Raw genomic sequence first — 17,715 nt, forward strand, 5'->3', positions numbered from 1 at the left:
TTGCTAGACTTCCTTTTTCTCATCTGTAAAACAAGGGACTTGGCCTAGATCATCTCTAATTTCCCTTCTTGCTTTACATAGATGATCTATCTGCTTTATGGTTATTTGGTTCCTTTCTAAAGAGGGGGAGAAGGGCAGGGAAGGGATCAATGTAATTGTGACACATCACCCTTTAATGTGGGAGTGCGGAGCCAGGGATTGCCAGGCCACTTGTCTTTTATGTCCTACTGATCTTTAATCCAGAGATCATTTTCACAATAAAATGAAGCAGCTTTTATAATCCCCTGGGTCATGGGGCTTTACAAAACTTTAATTTAAGGATTATTCACATAATAGGCTGCAACAGCTTCGAACATCATGTTGCAGTGGAGGCATGTCAGGCCAAAAGAGGGGGGTTCCTTTGTCCTCCCTTTCTAGGCTTTGTTCTCTATAGTTTCTTTGGGAACAAGGAAGATACAAGAGGCACCCAAAAGGTAGTACAATTTTAAGCAACTTAAAAGTTTTGTCTATACAACCTACTTCCTCTTCTTCTCCTCCTCCTCCTAAATTCTTCAACTCTTTCCTTTCTGGCTTCTGACCTCATTGTTCAATTAAAACTGATCACTAATGATCTTTTAATTGCCAAATATGATAGACCAGGGGTGAGGAACCTGAGCTCTCGAGGCCATACATGGCCTCCAGGTTGCAGGTCTCCCACCCCTATGATTGACTTTTCCCAATCGTAATCTCCTCAACCTCTCCACCAACCTCTCCAGAAGCATCCTCTTCTCATGCAAACTCCCTCCTTTCTGAGTTTTCATAATATTAACTTCTCCTGGTTCACTTCCTATCTGTTGATCACTCCTTTTCTTTATACATACATATATATGTGTGTGTGTACATACATATACACACATATATATGTATGTATATATAACATTTATAATTATTTTTATTAATTATTTTTATTTCATTAAATATTTCCCAAATTACATGTAGAAAATTTAGCAATTTCAAAAAAAATTTTAGTTTTAAATTCTTTCCCTCCCTCTCACCACTCCCTGCTCCTTGAAAAAGCAAGCAATTAGATTTTGATTATACATGTGAAGTTATGCAAAACTTATTTCTACATTAGCCATGTTGCAAAAGAAGACACAAACAAAATAAAACAATAAAATACAGAAAGTTTTTTTAAAAGTATGCTTCGAACTGCATTCAGAGTTCATTGGTTCTCTCTTTGGAGGTGGATAGAATTTTTTAACATGGGTCCTTTGGAATTATCTTGGATCACTGTCATGACCAGAGTAGCCACATCTTTTGCAGCTGATCATCTTTACAATATTGCTGATACTGTGTACAATATTCTCCTGGTTAAGTTCGTTTCACTTTGCATCAGTTCATATAAGTCTTTCCAGGTTTTTCTAAAATCGGTATGTCATTTCATATAGCATAATTGTATTCTGTCATGGTTTTATACTACAACTTGTTGAATCATTCTCCAATTGAATAGTTTACCTGTCAGAACTAAGGAGAAGGGAAGAATTTATGACCAAACAAAAAATAACATTATAACAATTAAAATAGATAATTTTGATTATATTAAATTAAAAAGCTTTTGCACAAACAAAATGAACACAACTAAGAGTAGAAGGAAAGAAGAAAAATGAGAAACAATTTTTAATTGTTTAATTGTAAGTGTTTCTGATAAAGGTCATATTTCTCAAATATATAGAGAAAGGAGTCAAATTTATGAAAATGCAAATCATTCCTCAATTAACAAATGGTCAAAGGATATACATGGGCAGTTTTCAGATGAAGAAATTAAAGCTGTCTGTAGTCATAAGAAAAAATGCTCTAAATCACTACTGTTGATAGAAATGCAAATCAAAGCAACTCTGAGGTACCATCTCACACCTATCAGATTGGCTAATATGGCAGAAAAGGAAAATGATAAAGGTGAAAGATGTGGGAAAATTGGGACATGAATGCTTTGCTGTTGGAATTGTGAACTGATCCAACCATTCTGGAGAACAATATGGAACCATACCCAAAGGGCTATAAAACCATGTATACTCTTTGATCCAATGATAGCACTCCTAGTCTATATCCCAAAAAAGATTTTTAAAAAGGCAAAAGGACCTACTTGTGCAAAAATGTTTATAGCAGCTTAGTTTTGTGGTGGCAAAGAATTGAAAACTGAGGGAATGCCCATCAGTTGGAGAAAGGCTGAACAAATGCTGTAGGAATGTAATGCAATACAATTGTTCTATAAGAAACGATGAGCAGGCAGACTTCAGAAAAATCTAGAAAGACATATATGAACTGATGCTAAGTGAAGTGAGCAGAACCAGGAGAACATTGTACACAGCAACACTGTGTAATTATCCACTATGACTGACTTAGCTTTTCTCAGTAATGCAATGATCCAGCATAATTCCAAAAGACTTAAGATGGAAAATGCTATCTACATCCAGAGAAAGAACTGTGGAGTCTGAACGCAGATTGGTGCATGCTAGTTTTACTTTTTTTGGTTTTTTGCTTTTTGTGGCTTTTCCTTTTTGTTCTGTTTTCTTTTTTCACAACATTATTGATGTGGAAATTAGTTTAGATGATGGCACATGCACATATCAGATGGCTTGCTGTCTTGGGGAGAGGGGGTGAAAGGAAGGCAGAAAAAAATTTGAAATTCAAAACCTTATTAAAAATGAAGTTGAAAACTATCTTTACATTAGTTGGAAAAATAAAATACCATTTACTTTTAAAAAATGAGTTGCTATAAACATTTTTGTACAAATAGGTCCTCTTCCCTTTTCTTTGATCTCTTTGGGATACAGACCTAGTAGTGATATTGCTGGGTCAAAGGGTATGCACATTTTGATTGTCCTTTAGGTACAGTTCCAATTTTTTTCTTCAGAATGGTTAAATTAGGTTCACAACTTCACCAACAGTGCAACAGTGTCCCAATTTTGTTTGCATCCCCTCCAGCATTTGTTGTTTTACTTTTCTGTCATGACAACCAATCTGAGAGGTATGAGGTGGTATCTCAAAATTGTTTTAATTTTCATTTCTCTAATCAGCAGTGTGATTTTGGAGCATAAAAATGCTATGTGACTATTGATAACTTTGATTTTTTTTCTTCTGGAAACTGCCTGTTTACATCCTTTTATCACTTAAATTTGGGGAATGTTTCTTATTTTTATCAATTTGGCCCATTTCCCTATATATTTGAGAAATTAGACCTTTAGTATAGAAACTTGTTACAAAATTTTTTCTCAGTTTCCTGCTTTCCTTCTAAATGTGGTTATATTAGTTTTGCTTGTGCAAAAACCATTTAAATACATGTAATCAAAATTATCTATTTTACTTACCATAATCTCCTCTATCTCTTTTTAGTTATAAACTCTTCTTTTATCCATAGATCTGATAGGCATGTTTTCTTTTCCCATGCACCTCTGATTGCTCCTTTTCCTAGAAGCCACCATTACTGGCTTATCCTCTACTTCATGCCCCTTAACTGCATATATTTCCAAAGGCTTTATTGTGTGCTCTTTTCTCTTCTCTCCCTATATTCTTTCTCTTGGTAACCTCATCAGCTCCTTTGGGTTTAACTATCATCTCTATTCAGATGACTCATATATCTCTATGTACAATCTCAGTTTCTCCCCTGAGTTTCAGTCCCATATCATCAATTGTCTATTGGACATTTCAAGGTATATGTCTTTAATGTCTTAAACACAACATATCTAAAACTGAACCCCTTATCTTTCCCCTGAAATCTTTCCCTCTCCCAAGTTTTCCTATTTTGAAAGGAGCCACCATCATTCCAGTGCCTCATGTTCATAACCATCATGTCACATCATACCCAATGATTTACCGATCTTGCCTTTTCTACTGATGTGACATCTCCTGCAAATGGGTCCTTCTCTTCTCTCACACAGCTCCCACCTTAAGTCAAGCTGTCATCCCATATCACTTAGATCATTGCAACAGCCTCATTTGCCTCAAGTCTCTCTCCATATCAGTCTTTCTTACACACTTCAGCACAGTTAACTATCAGACACTCCCTGCTCAACCAATTCTAGTAACTTCTCATTGCCTTCAGGATGAAATATAAACTCCTGTTTGCCTCTTAAAGCCCTTCACAGCATGGCCCCAACCCCTCTTTTTCAGCCTCACTGGATAGTACTCTCCATTCCACACTCCACAATCAAGCTAAACTGACATTTTCGCAATTCCTCACATGGGACTCTCAATCTCCCACTTCTGTGCCTTTACGTTGGCCATCCTTCACGTCTAGAATGCACTCCTTTCTTACCTTAACCTCAGAGTCACCCTTCCCTCCTTTAAGATGCATCTGAGATACCACCTTCTGCATGAAACCCGCCTCCCAAATGACACTGGATTAACGACTTTACATTCATGCTGTACATATATTTTATTGGTATTTCTTTTCTTTCCCCTACCCTTCATACGAATATAACCTCCTTATGAATGGAGACTATGCCATTCTTTGTGCTGTACTTCCGGTGCCTTCCTCAGAGCCCAGCATAAAGTAGGTCTTTCATAAATACTTGTTGATTTGTTGACTGGCTGACAGAGAATTCCTGTAAATTCTGTCCCCAGTGTTTAGCACATAGTTTTTGGTGGTGGTGGTAGTGTTCAGTCATGTCCACTTCTTTATGACCCAATTTAAGATTTTCTTGGCAAAGATACTGGAGTGGTTTGCCATTTCCTTCTCCAGTTCATTTTAGAAATGAGTTAACTAAGGCGAACAGGGTTAGGTGTCTTATACAGGGTCACAGAGCTAGTAAGTGTCTGAGACCAGATTTGAATTCAAAAAGATGAGTCTTCTTGATTCCAAGTCCAGTGATCTATCCACTGTGCTACCTAGCTGCACTACTACCTAGCAGGCATTTAATAAATGCTTATTGACTGACTATGTAGACTAAAATCAAACATATTAGTCATTCTACTTAGGCTTGTGGAGGGTTGGGGAGGTTTGGGAGGACACTGACTTTTCAGGACCATTCAGATCACATAGTTGGGGTGGTCATTTATTTTGCTTAGACACAGGACTGACCCTGACTGTGATTCAAAGCAGGTCCCACAAACATCTCCATAGTCAAAGCTTACCAGGTATAGCACCATTAGCACATAACTCAGTTCTAACCTTACTCTTTTATAACAGTGCAGGAAAGTCCCATTTTCTGTAACTTATTCTTGATCTTTGTAGCACCAACACCACATCTTAGGTAAAGAATTTCTTAATGCCTCCATCAGCTAATGGCTACCCCAAATTTCCTTGAATAAGAGAGACAGTGTGCTGTAGTGGATAGCAAACTGGCTTTGAAGCCAGGGAGATCCTGGTTTGAGTCTTAGCTCTGACACATACTGGATCATTGACCCTGAGCAAGGCACTTAACTGCTCAGTGTCCCCAGGCAAAGAAATAGCTAGCATTGACATAGTAAATACTATGTGCCAGGCACAGTGCATTGCAATTATTTGACCCTCACAGCAACTCTGAGAGGTAGGTGCTAATATAATCCTCATTTTACGGATGAGGAAATTGAAACAAACAGAAACTAAATGTCTTGCCCAGGCTCATACAGCTAGGAATGGGCTACGTACTGAGAAAGAAGCAAGTTTAGAAGAAAGCAACAGCTGTGTGATTCTGACTCTGGGAGCAGAGCAGGATTTCAGTACTTGCCTCCAGCTCAGCTCAGTTTGAAGCCTATAGCAACATAAGCAGGGCAGGAACCTGCAGTTCTATCACTTCGAATCTTCAGGACTTTTCAGGTCACTGAGAGTAGCTGCAGTCTACTGAAACTCTAACCAAAGCAAACCCATAGGCATGTTGCTCAGACATAAACCAAGTCAGGATATTGCAGAGCTCAGACTAGGAGATCAGGAATCAAAATTTCCCTGTATTAGACCACCTTGGGGACATTTTGCTAGTCCTTAGACTGAGGTGAACCTGAGACCCTGGAAGAACTCAACACTTAATACTCCAAGAAAGCAGCAGCATAACCAGCCCAGATATTCCCTCCAGAAGTGGACAGAGATTGACCCTAATATAAAGTCTGAAGCAAGGAAATCAGCTGGAGGAATGAGCTAATAAGAAAAGAATCCTACCATAAGGAGCTATTACAATGACAGGGAAGCTCAGGATACATTCAGAGATGAGAATGACTCTGAAACAGCTACAAGCAAAGGATTAAAAAAAAACATAGTATGGGCAGAGGTTCAACTAGAATCACTGGAAAATATGAAGAAACCTACAAAATAAAGTTTAAATTTTTTATAAATAAAAGAAGAGTGGTGGAGGAAGGAAATGGGAAAAGAAATGAAAACTATCAAAGCAAATTAGGAAAGGAAATTAATACCTAAGTACCCAGGAAACTCCCTGAAAATTATAATGTATTAATAGAAACTAATGACTGACTGGACACCAAGGAAAAAAAATAAATTAAAAGACAAAAAAAGAGAAAATATAAGGTATCTCTTAACAAAAACAACTGACCTGAAAAATTAAACTGTTCTGGAGAAAACAACTGACTTGGAGAAAAAAAAGTTACCGGACTACCATGACCAAAACAAGATACTAGATATCTTATTCAAGAAATATTTTTTTTAAAACTGCCAAGATTTCTTAGAATCATAAGATGAAGTGGAAACAGAAAGAATCCGCTAGCCATCTCCTGAAAGAAACTCCAAAATGAAAACACCAAAGAAAATTGTTGACCAGAATCCAAGCAGTCAAGTACTACAAAATGCAAGCAGTCAGAAAGAAAATATTCAAGTACTAAGGAGCTACAGTCAAAATAACACACAATATAACAGACAGTCCCCACAATAAAGGAACAGAGAACATGGCATACAATATTTCAGATGGTGAAGGATATAGGTTTACAAACAAGAATAACTTAAACCACAAAACCGAGAATAACTATACAGGGGAAAAAATGGATTTTTAATGAGATAGAGGACTTGCAGGCATTGCTGATGAAAAGAGCAAAACTGCATAGAAACTCTGAAGAATAAACATAGGAGTGAAAAGAAGCATAAAATGGTAAAGAAGAATAAGCAATCATAAAAAAAGAATAAACTTTACATTATAATATAGTGAGATGATATATATGTTCCCTTAAAAGTGTATCTTACTCAGGGGTCATAGATGGAATCTAAAAGTCTGTTACATAATCAGATTATACAAGAATCTATAAAATGAGTGCATGATTGGAGTCATTGAGAAATGAACCTCACCCTCATTAGAACTGGTCAAGGGGAGGGGGAGAGAGAGAGAGAGAGAGAGAGAGAGAGAGAGAGAGAGAGAGAGAGAGAGAGAGAGAGAGAGAGAGAGAGAAAGTTCAGTACAGAAATAAATTTCATTCAACAGAGAAATGGGAAAAGGAAGGAGTAAATGAAAGAAGTGTCTGTTAAGTGGGGAATTAGTCCTAAGTAAAACAAACTTTAACCAAGGATGTACAAAAATATTTATTGCAGCTCTTTTCACATTGGCAAAGACTTGGGATGCCCACCAATTGGAGAATAGTACAAGTTATGGTATAGAAATATAATGGAATACTATTGTGCCATAAGAAATAATGAAGGAGAAGAGAAACCTGAGGAAGAATTATGTATACTGATGCAGCATAGGGAGAGCAGAACCAGGAAAACAGGTTATACAGAGAAAACAATTTTGTAAAGACAAACAACTTTGTAAGACTTAGGAACTTTGATTTGTGTAATGGCCATCCATCATTTTAGTGCACTCATAATTAAGCTTGCTACCCACCTCCTGTTGGAGAGATGAAAAACACACAGAACAGATTGAGGTGTATTTCTTTTTGAATACGACCAATGAGGAAATTTGCTTTGCATGACTATTTACATATATATGAAGGGTTTTTTTCCTCTCTTTCTCAAATGATAGAGAGGAAAGAAGAAAGGTTTTTGCTTATTAAAAATAATTTAATTTTAAAAAAGTCTATATATAGAAGAATTCCTTGTTAGAAGTACACTAATGCTAGATACAAGCACAAAATGTCATTTGAAAAGAGGAACAATTAATTGGAGGACTGCTGGAACTAAGGGAAGTCTCCATCTGTTCAGACTCTGCTTTAAAAATCCTCTGTGTTTGTGGCAAACACTCCCGGTAAACAGCCATCTCTTGTTATATGCCTTATTTGATAAGAGTAATCAGAAAGTTGGACAGCTGGGTGGCACAGTGGAGAAAGTGCCTGGCCTGGAGTCAGGAAGACTCATTTTCTTGAGTTCATATCTGGCCTCAGACACTCACGAGCTGTGTGACCCTGGGCAAGTCACTTAACCCTGATTGCATGTTTTCTCATCTGTAAAATGAGCTGGAAAAGGAAATGACAAATCATTCTAGTATCTTTGCCAAGAAAATCCCAAATGAGGTCAGGGAGGGTTGGACATGACTGAAAATGACAAAAATTGGAGTCATTGAACTCTTTAGTTTTGCCTTTCAAGGAATCTTCTGTGAATTTACCATAAGCAGAGAAGAGGCCTGGATGGAGAACAGCCTTTTTTTTTTCAAGATTTCAACTCTAATTCCGAATCCATTTTACCCTACAAATTGATCTAAAATTAATTTTGTGATTAATCCCACTTATAATAAGTAGTATTCAAACTATATACTTTCTTTCTTTTTCAACATTCAGTTTTATAAGATTTTGAATTCCAGATTTTGTCTCCCTCCTCCCCTCCCCCAAGATGGTAAGCAATCTGATAGGGGCTATACATGTACAATCACATTGAATGTATATCCATAGTAATCATGTTGTGAAAGAAGAATCAGAACAAAAGGGGAAAACCATGAGAAAGTAAAAGCAAAAAAGAGAGCAAATAGTATGCTTTTATTTGCATTATGACTGTACAGTTCTTTCTCTAGATGTGGGTAGCAGAGAACAGCTTTTACAAAATCATTTCACTCTACCAAGTCAAATATAGTCTGAGAGTCAATAAACAGGAGTTTGTTTTGTTTTTTTTTTAAAGGAAAAGAAAAGAAAAACACCGGAACAAGGTTCTATCAAGCCTAATCGTCCACCAGATAAAGTTCCATTCCTTCCTTGTTCCTTAAATATCTCAAGTATTTATGTATCTATCCCAACATTCTCACCTTCATGCAGGTTAATTGCAGCAAAAATGAATCAGTCCTTCTGATGGAGCCACAGTTCTCCGTAGCCATTGTGCTAACAAAATGATCCCAGATTTCCAAACCTTGGCTCCCCTTTATGTTTTATAGACAGATCCCACCTAAGCCAGAAGTTATATGCTCATTCAAATGAACAACCTACAATTTGGCTTGTGGATTCCTACTTCTCTTTGTGAAGCTGGAGTCTGTCATGGGTGGTGCATAGAATATATCCATTTCTTAGATAGCTCTAAAAACTGGACCTGAAAACTAGTGGATCCATGATCCTCCAGAGAAAATTCACACAACGTGGCCCCAAAGTAGAAAAGGGTCATGAAAATAGTGAGATTTGTCTGTCTGTGCCTTTCCATTGCTTTCAGTCAACTTTTTCTAAGCAATCATTAAATACTTATTAATTGCCTAATATGTGTCAAACACTGTTCCACACTCTGGGGATACAAAGTCAAAATAATACAACAGTTCCTGCCCTCAGAGAGCTTATATTCTCTTGGGGGACAAAAACATGTACACATATAAATATATCCAAAACATTCAGAGTACGTTCCATTAAAAGGGGACCTTATTTTTTTGCCCTGAATTGCAATTCTGGCCTGTTTCAAATGAACCATATTCACTCATAAGACATGAACCATGTAATAAGCCAGATCTTCAATTCTGGAATTACTTGGACCAGCTGACTCTATTGAGCAAATGAACCGGGTAATTGCTACATCTCTGCCTCCTTTCATACCAGTTCGATGTGTTCTCTGCTATGATTTTTACCATCCAAGTTATTTGGAGAATCCTTCCAATCCTCCTCTTCTTTTTGCCTTTGTAGATTCAGTCTACCTAGTTTATGGAGTTTCTTCCTTCAGGCTACTCTGCTTCATCCAAGCATTCACAGACTAGGTACAAAGCAGTAGTCTCCTGCTTGGTCCTTTGCTTCCTGCTGCAAAGTAACAGCTATGCAAAGGAAGTCGGAGATTGCCAAATATGTAGCATCAGGCCAGCAGGATTCAGTCCAAATCATCTCTTAGCCAGTTTTTGAAAATGAGAATTTGTGACCTAAAACCTGGGAAAGTATCTTAACAGAGGGCAAAGATGGTCCACATGAAGTTTTCTCTGTAATTTCCTGCTGGACAACTGAAATGGTTTATGTCATTTCAAACATCAGTTTCTTGGGTTAAACAAGATTTCTGGGACATTTTGCCATAATGAAGACCAAGACCAAGTGTTCCCAACCCAGTCTGGGCTTGAAGCAGATTTCTGGGTTGCAACATCTAGACGACAGTATTATACAACTGCCCGATAGATACTTCACTTTCCATTAGAGCTCACTGGGGAATGGGGCAAGCGTAAAGGGAAGAAGCAGAGGAAAGAACCTGCTTATTGTAGCTCCCAATACATGTGCTTTCCAACCTTAGACACTCAATTAAGTCCAGAATGACATGAAGCTATCTAAAAGACTCTGGCCAAAAGAAATAAAAGAAGTGTGAAGAATCCCAATCCAAGTCTCTCCTTGGACAAGATCAAATATCCTACTCTGTTCTCCTTCATTTAGTCCAGGAGTTAACTCTTTTGTATCCTGGACCCCCTGACACTCCTGGGAAGCCTATGAATCCCAAGTCAAAAATCATGTTTTTAAATGCATAAAACACATAGAATTACAAAGGGAGACAATTATAATGAGAAATAGCAATCAAAATACTTTAAGAAACAAATTCACAGACTCAAGGCTAAGAATCTGTAACGTACTATGAATTACTTCCCAGTCCTGTTGATAATACCTAAATGACTCTACTCATGAAAATGTTCCACTTACCACCTCTTGTCCATGGTCCTTGACTTTCCCTGCCACAAACTGATACTTTCCTGGACCCAATGGCAGTTTTCAAGGTTGTTTTGTCTAGTGTGCACTTCTGAATGACTGGAATACAAAGACAATAAATGCCTAGCTAAGTGTTTACTTACATCAAACATGAAACAGAGAGATGGGTGTGGAGAAAGAGAGAGAGAGAGAGAGAAAGAGAAAGAGAGAGAGAGAGAAAGAGAGAACAATGGATATCATCATATTCAATCAAGTAATAAACATTCAGTATTGAGGAAAAGAGGTGTATTTGTAGAAAGAATTAATGTGCATTTGTAATAATAGCTGACATTTACACAGTGCGTAATGTTTGCATAAGTTCACTTCAGGTGGGTAATATAGGTTTTATTGTATCTATTTTGTAATAAGGAAACTGAGGCCTGTTGCCTCAGAGTTCATCCCTGATCACACAGCTACTAAGGACCAGGATTTGACCCCAGATCTTCTTAGCTCCAAGGTCATCCCTCTACCCAATACCTCATGTTGCTTCTCTTCCCTTTAATTTTACAGAGGGTGCAGGAGAAAAAAGTGAGGTTGGTGACCTTGCACAGCCCTGGATCACTCAAATCAAATCAAAGTCAACTGCAATTCATGTTATCATTTTAATGTCATGGTCTTCTTCGAGAATGAAGGACAAACACAACCAGTGAGTGAATAGCAGCTCCTCTCTTCTCCTTTGCTGTTCTAGCCAGGGAAAGGTACTCCCCATGACCAAAAACTGCCTTTTTTCCTTTGTGTTTACTGGCTACATGTCTTGCTCAAAGATCAAGCTTTAAACTCAATTTACTATGGAGCTTATAGACTGGACAACAAGTCCCCATCCACCTAGCAAAGAGTGAATGTAATAACTAAATAGTAACCTTTTACCCAGGAACCCTGAGGGTCTTCCCCTCACAGTTTGATTTTTTTTTTTATTAAATGGGCCATCCCTTGAGTAATTTTAAGAAGCCTATTCATTGAATGGGTGTATCTCACTCAAAGTGAGAATGTGATAAGACCTGAAAGGCCTGAAAGGGCCAGGGTTTCACATTGTATCCTGGGCCATCTCCAGTCATTTTGATGAATATCAGGCCACTGGACCCAGATGGCTCAGGAGAAGAAAGTGAGGTTGATGACCTTGTACAGCCCTCCCTCACTCAAATCAAAGTCAACTGCAAGTCATGTCATCATCTTGATGTCATGGTCCTCTTCGAGAATGAAGGACAAACACAACAATAGTTTTACAGGTGAGGAAGCTGAGCCCTAGGGAACTGAAATCCAAAGATTTAGAGTCAAAAGAAACCTTAAAGTCCATCAAGTTCAAACTTCATTTTACAAATGAGAAAACTGAGACCCAGAGAGTTGAAGTGACCAATAACACTGAGACAAATAGTAAGAGACAGAACCAGGGTTCACACACCCAGGTCCTCTGACTCTATCCAGCATTTTATTTTCCAACTGCTTTGCATTATATCCACCAGAATGAACTTAGGCAAATCCATTACAATCCTATAAACTGATTACACTCTCATTTGTATATCTGATTCTCATTTTTACTTGGAATAGAGAATTTTACTTTGACCATGGTTCAGGTAACCTATCTGTGTATGGCAAGTCCTGGAGTCTGCTCCCTAATTCTGAAATAGTTCTGTGCATTCAGATTCAATCCACAGGGACGCAGCCCTCCTGTGTCTTACACACACATCATGTTCTTTCTCATGGACCGTTGGAACTTGCTCTGTTTGTCTTAGCAGAACCAGAGAGTCCGTTTCCTTCCTGGTGAACCAAAGGCTATATTCTTGAATGTGTGAGAGATCACATCACACAAAAAGACCAAGCCTATCATTTGACACAAAACTCTTACTGACATCACGCCAAAAATAATACTTCTATAGATCTGCCATCTCATCAATGTGGGAACTCTCTCCAATGGTATAGATTGCCACATATCGCAATCTTTATCTTTTTTTAGTTAACAAGCATTTATTTTTTCTGACTCCCAGATCAAATTTAAGGAAATTAACACCTACATAATACCAGGCTCAATATACATTTTGGGTAATGTAAAATGGATAATAACCAGTATGGAAAGCATCCTAATAAAATATACTCCATTTCAACTAAATATGGGGCCCATTTTTCCAAGGCAGATTTAAAAACATGAATACTTCCTGGAGGATGGAATATTCATACATGGATATTCTTAAGGCACATGATAAACAGGTTAAAAACTTGCAGAAAAATGCTTCTGGAACATACAGACATCACGTCACTAGACAATACCAAAATCTGACAATAAGTACATAGCACTAGATTTGACAAATATAATTAAAAGTGGATTTTCTCCAAATGGAACCAATGATACATCTAAAAACCAGGAGTTGAATAAAACCCTGCATGGAGACCATCCACATAAACTTTACCAATAATGTGCATACAAAGAAACATCAAGCAAAAGACTAAAACACAGATTTGTTCAAAGCAGCAGAGTGATTGAGGCATAAAATACTGCCACCAAAAATTTCAGCAGGATAATCTTGAAAGAGGACAGAGTTATGGATCAATGAAACAAAACAGTAGGCACTGTGCAACATAGCACTGGAGGCTGTAAAACTTTCTTACTTAACCTAACAAGACAGAATCTGTTGACCAGAATTAGACATAAGAAGCTCAGTATCTTTCAAAAACAGACAAGGAATCTCCATTTCTACAAATAAAGACCTCAAAATATCCTTGAGAATTCAAAACCAACAAACAGTACTTGAACCATCTTCCCAGACCAGGCAGCTGCCCACAATTTCCAAGATATAACACCCATCCACAAAATATAAGAACACTTTTAATAAATGATACATATCAAACATTCAATAACCCAATTATATGAAATGAACAACTCTCAAAACATAGAGATTTAGCAGAAAATGTTTTAAAAAAACCAGTTAGAAACAGGATGAGGTACACAGCATGCCTGTCATTCCATCGGTTACTGGAGCTGGACTGAAGATGAACTTACATTCTAATGCTCTTTATCAATCACAAAAAGTAGTCATTTTATCCATGTGCTTAGTCATTGTTAGAACATGAAATATAAAATAATTACTAACCAACATGCATGTAGGACTAAGATTTTCAAGGATATATGAGTAGTTTGTCTGCATATATATGTATGAATATCCTATATGTATACATGTACAAAATATGGCACATATATATTGTATACATATAATATATGTATGTATCGCCTATATCAGCACTTCTTAAACTGTGGGTCACAACCTCATGGGGGGTTGTGAAAAATTTGACAACAGTAAAAGGTTTCTGAACACACAATGACCAAAAATTAATTTAAAATCCAATGCATAATGAATCTGAGGTGTTTCTGGCAGTGCTTGCCCGCTTTGCATTACACAATTTCACTGCAGCTTTGGTTCTGACCACTGAGCATGCCCTCAGACCACACAATGCTGCTGAAATGGGAAAAGGGGTCCAGAGTGGGAAAAGTTTAAGAAGTCTTGGTCTATACTGATGATGCTGATAACAACAGCTGCTAGCATTTGAATGGGCCAGGCACTGGGCTAAGCATTTTACAATCATTTTATTTGATCTTTACAGCAGTTCTGAGACGTAGGTGCTATTATCATCCTCACTTTACAGAAGGGGATACTGAGGCTGAGAGAGAGTAAGCAGCTTGCCCAGAGTTATGTAGTTGACAAGGGAATCAAACCCTGGTCTATTTCATTCCAAGTCTGCCAATCTATCTACTCCATGAAGGATAGACACCTGAGCTCATCTCTATCTGAGCAACCTCAGAAAAGATGTGAGGAATGAGATGAGGAGGAGTTCAAGAATAATTTGAACCCCACAGAACTATGATGCGACTCGATGACAATAACAAAACTTTTCAAGGAAGCACGCAGATAGCTGTGGTCCAGTAGTAGAACTGGAAAACCCATGAAATACTCCATTTAAGATATCTGCTTGCAGTTTGTTCTCTTTCAGAGAGGGGAGGATGCTCAATAAATACAGTTAATTAGCACCTAATCAGGCTAGCTTTGGACTCTGTCTTTTCTCAGGGATGGGTTGTGTATTTGAGGCTTGCCTGGATAGTAAACATTAACTGCCAATGGTCAGATGACCAAAACCAGGTCAAGATCAAGGCTGACGGCTCTCAAACTGAAGGGTGTATAGGGATGGCATCAGGCTGGAAAGAGTGATCTGCTTAGCAGGGGCACACACCTCTTTGAGATCCTGCCTTATCTTTAACAAGCTGCTTTATCATGGCTACAGGGACCCAAAGAGTATCTGAAGGATGGGGGGGGAGGGGGAGTCAATTCAATAGCCAAAATAAAATATGTGAAGGGGTCAAGGTCAGCAAAGCTGCCCTCCTCCCCTTTGCTGCTTCTGGTCATCCTGTGTCTCCCTGTCTCCTTCCCAATGCCCAGGTCCCCTATTCTGATAGCCTACTTGGACCTCTCTAAACCCCAGATCCAATACTCTTCTACTAGCTTTGCCATTGAAATGTATCTGTGTATCTGACTGTATGTATGAGAAATTAATCTACTGAGGCACTGTGGGGTAGTAGATACAGAACCAGCCTGGGACTCAGGGTTGGGACTCCTACCCATACTGGCTAGGTGAACCTAGTCTAAGACTAAAAATTGCAAAACTGTCGCCAGTATATAGAGAGTCTTTGGTAGCTGGGTGGTGAAGTGGACAGAAAGCTGGGCCTGGCATCAGGAAAACTAGAGTTCAATCTAGCTACGGCCACTTATTAGTTGTGCAACCCTGGGCAGATCTTCTCCTGCCTCAGTTTCCCCATCTGTAAAATAGGGACAAAAAAGTACTCATCTCCCAGGGTTGTTATGGGGCGCAAATGAGATAATTTTTGTAAAGTGCTTAGCACAGGGCCTGGTATACAGTGAGTGCTCTATAAATGCTCGCTACAGTTATTATTATTTTCACTGTTGTGGCTGTCGTCATTAAGCATTAGTCTTTTTACTGAGTTTCCTCTACTGATAAAATCATAGGTCCTGATGCAAATCTATAATAACAAGTTATGATTTTATACTTCTATAAAGGAAATATAACTTGAAAGGATTTTTGGAGGGCAAAATGACTACTTGGAAAATTTATTTTAATGACAGCGGGAATTTCAGACCAATGAGGGGAATACTTGGACTAAGTGAGTCTTTCATTGCCTCTTATAGTCAATAACAAGAGTACTTGGGTCAGAGGTAAAGTATCCCAGGACTCCTTGTGCCCTTCCTTAGAGTTATGACCTTAGGTACATCGCTCTAGTTATCTGAGCCTCAGTTGTCCCATTTGAGGAAGGGCAGGATTAGAAAAAAGCAGTGTCTAATGGGTCTATACAAGCCAGAGTCTTACTGTGGGGTTCCTGATACCTCTAGCAGAGGTGTGCCCAGAGGAAAAGGGAAGGACTTTGAAGGTATTGCCAACAGCACTGCTGCTGCTGCGTTGTAACACAGCAGTCCTACTCTTTGGTGATTTCTGCTCCTTAGATCTCAGGCAGTTATAGTACAGCCTGATACATAAAACATTCCTCAGGAATGCCCACCAAACACAAATACTGAAAGAGATCAGTGAGCTTTTTCTCCGTGATGAAACCAACTGAGGGCTACCCATCCCTCCTCATCCTTACAGCTGTTGTCCACATACTGCCATAAAATCACCACAGCGAGTCAACACACTGGGGCTACTCTTGCTTTATCCTGACATCACAAGGATACTAGCAGGTAGAGCACATGGACGATTCATAGGGTATCCTTCACTCTTATCACCTGACCTGTCTAGCTTTTATTTTTTCAAGCATGTAACTAGTTCCCTGATGCCACTCATTACCAGAACAATTCCTTAAAATCCCTCATTGGTTACCTGTTTTGTTATGTGTTGTAGTATGCTTACAATTACCACAGGTCCTTCTACTGCCCTCTGCATCAATTTTTATTTTTTTTAAATTTGAATAATTTTTAACTTACCGGAAATCATTGTTTTCTATGGCTTGAAGTCATACAATAATATCAGTAAAATACTGGTGAAAAAACAGGCCTTTGATTCAGGATAAAACATAGAGCCATTAAAGGAGCTTTGTGATTTCACAAATCGGTTAATCAAAAGTACTCATTAAGCACATACAATGTACTAGACTCTGTGATACACAATGGGGATACAGACAACAATTACAAACACACACGTACAAAAAGTCAAGTAAGGTTGACCTGAGGGGGAAGGCTTAGCAGCTGGGGGAACCAGGAAAGGTCACTTGCTGAAGGTTGGGTTTGAACTGAATCTCGAGGGAATCAGAGATTCCAACAGGTGAAAATGAGGAGGGAAAGCATCTGAGGCTTGGGGGATAGTCAGTGCAAAGTACAGAGGCGGAAGGTAAAGAGGATGTGCGGACACTGAGAAATCCAGTGTATCAGGACTGGAGAGCATGTTAAGGAAAGTAGTTATCAAGGAAGTCCAGAAAGTCAGATTGTAAAAGAACACTAAGGAAAGCTTATGTTTGATGCTAGAGGAAATAAAGAGTAACTGTAATCGATCAAACAGGGGTTTGATTTTGCTCTCCCCATACTTTAGAAACCCCTTTTGGTGGTAGCTTAGAGGATAGAATAAAGTGGAACGAGGCAAACTGCTGTCCTATTCATTCTGGGACTAGCTCATTATTCATTTGTACATACACAAAAACCATAGGAACAGAAACACATAGGAAAA

The 17,715-nt window shown here is 38.4% G+C and overlaps 1 long non-coding RNA gene across 21 annotated transcripts in view; it reads right to left on the bottom strand.

Moving 5' to 3' along the window:
* Positions 1-17,715, bottom strand: part of LOC140497613 (uncharacterized) — a 414,232-nt gene that overhangs the window by 298,913 nt on the left and 97,604 nt on the right. For 18 of the 21 annotated variants that reach the window (XR_011964788.1, XR_011964787.1, XR_011964786.1 and 15 more), the window contains one exon: positions 10,960-11,064. The exons of the other annotated variants lie outside the window; for them this stretch is intronic. This is a non-coding gene — a long non-coding RNA (uncharacterized lncRNA). The remainder of the gene's footprint in view (positions 1-10,959; positions 11,065-17,715) is intronic. 21 annotated transcript variants of the gene reach the window in all.

The sequence above is a fragment of the Notamacropus eugenii genome, chromosome 3, assembly GCF_028372415.1.
Source record: "Notamacropus eugenii isolate mMacEug1 chromosome 3, mMacEug1.pri_v2, whole genome shotgun sequence".
In the NCBI taxonomy this organism is placed as follows: domain Eukaryota; kingdom Metazoa; phylum Chordata; class Mammalia; order Diprotodontia; family Macropodidae; genus Notamacropus; species Notamacropus eugenii.